Here is a 2,075-nt window from a genome sequence, read left to right on the forward strand (position 1 = left end):
GATATATGCAAACAGACTTACTGAAGTTTTCACAGATGATGTGGACTAATGATTTTGTTTCCTCTCCATGGGATTGTCCTGGTCACGTGTCCCCCTGATTCTAAAGATACATGTGATGTGAGTATTTTATGTTCAGCCACAATAAACAGCAGAGACAAATGGGTTATGAATTTAAATAAGTCTTCTTGTCCTGTTTGTCATTTCATTATTTCCGTCATTTTTGTATCTCTTGGTTTGAATAGAAGGACAATAGAGAGTGCCCTTCCCGGCCATGCCCTACTCAGAACTGTGCAGAGAATGTGCCCGGCTGTCCAACACATACATGTGATGTGAGTCTTTGATGTTCAGGCACAATAAACAACCATCAATAATATTTAATGAGCTTAAAGGAAGTCTTCTGGTCCTGTTTTTCTGTTCACTCTTTCTCTAATTATTTTTTTCCTCTGAATTTGAATAGACGGGCAAGAGGGAGTGCCCTCCTCAAGACTGCAAAGAAGAGAATTTACCTGGACACTGCACTGAGCAAACCAGAAGTAAGGACAAAAAAACTGTACTAACCAATACATCTGAGAGAAGCATAAGAAAACAAAACAAAATAAAAAAAATTAAACATGTTTTTTTTTTTTTTTGAGCACCTAAAATAATAATTAATTTTCTCCAAACTCTGTGGTAACTCTGTCTGGACTATTTATTGTATCGCTTGTTCTTCAGCTGCTTGCTTTAGGGATGACCACAGATCATCTCCCTCTATTTCACACTACCCCTTCCATACTTTTCTATTACACCAACCCTGTGTATGTTATATACATTATATATTCTGATCATTTTTATAGTTATCCTGACATAACTTTGCTTTCTCCTTTTGACTTTAATTCACAAAACTTGACAGGACTCAACAAATATATATATAAAAAAAGGACCTTCTTGTTGGTTTGGGGTTGTTAGAAACTAACTCTGCACTGAGCATCTTCATTGCAGAAAGGTTTAGGGTGGATAAAAACACATTTTGATGTACAAATAAAATTTATTTGCTTTCTTCGCTGTAAGATTTTGCACAAATCTTTTAATATATTTATACCTAGAAGCACAGGAATAGTACAATAATGTGATGTGTGTTTACAGGTTGCACCCATTCTGGTGTAAATTATAACAATGGAGACTCTTGGAGGTCGGTGGAGAGTCCTTGTGATATCTGCCAGTGTTTGGTGGGTTTGACAGCAACTACATGCTCAGGTTTTCATCTGGTCACTCACCTTCATCTCTAATAATGCTGTTCACTCTTCATCACAGGACGGTTATGTTCGCTGTGAGAGGGAGCAGTGTTACACTCCCTGTAGAAACCCTACTGCTCCTCCTCCAAATACCTGCTGTCCAGTCTGTGAAGGTGGGCTTAATTGCCTTGTGTAATAAGGTTTGTATGTGTGTTAGACTGTAGAGACACAATGTGTCTATTTGTGTGTCTTGTAGCTTGTGATGTGAATGGACATGAAGTCCCTAATGGAGCTGTGATCCCTGTTGGAGACCCCTGTGAAGAGTGTAGATGCAAGGTGTGCCTATAAGTTAACATTAGATTTGATTTTGATATGTGTAAGTGAATTAAGGATTATTTTGTTTGTTCTTTCTCTCAAAGAATGGAAATATGGTGTGTTCACACGTTTACTGTCCTGCTCCGTCTTGTCACAATCCAGTGTATCATGCTGGGGAGTGTTGTCCACGGTAAAAAATCTGCCTGCTGCGATCATCCATATCATATTTTAAGCCTGTAGAGTTCTTGTCCTTTTAAAATGTATTTAATCAATGTTTACATAAACCTGTAGATGCGAGCAGTGTGAATATGAGTCCAAAGTGTATGGAAATGGAGAAAGGTTCACCTCAAAGAGTGACCCCTGCCTCCAATGCTACTGCTCTGTGAGTTTAGTCTGATAAAGTTATTGTTACATGATGTTCATGTGACTGAAAAATGGATCTAAATTCATTTGTCTTTCAGATTAGCTGTGATATGTGTGACAACTAAGTGGAGAATTTGACATATACATTCAATATTTTTCTTTCTCTGTCTCTTAGGCAGGTGAAGT

At 37.8% G+C, this 2,075-nt stretch overlaps 1 long non-coding RNA gene across 1 annotated transcript; it reads left to right on the forward strand.

Moving 5' to 3' along the window:
• Positions 1–242: 242 nt before the first annotated feature.
• LOC146382556 (uncharacterized) lies at positions 243–1,833 on the forward strand. The gene is made up of 4 exons (XR_014800621.1): positions 243–329; positions 458–533; positions 1,123–1,205; positions 1,291–1,833. It is a non-coding gene; the product is annotated as an uncharacterized LOC146382556 (long non-coding RNA).
• Positions 1,834–2,075: the final 242 nt, after the last annotated feature.

The sequence above is a fragment of the Perissodus microlepis genome, chromosome 7 (assembly GCF_051167445.1).
Source record: "Perissodus microlepis isolate ML-2025 ecotype Zambia chromosome 7, ASM5116744v1, whole genome shotgun sequence".
NCBI classification, from domain to species: domain Eukaryota; kingdom Metazoa; phylum Chordata; class Actinopteri; order Cichliformes; family Cichlidae; genus Perissodus; species Perissodus microlepis.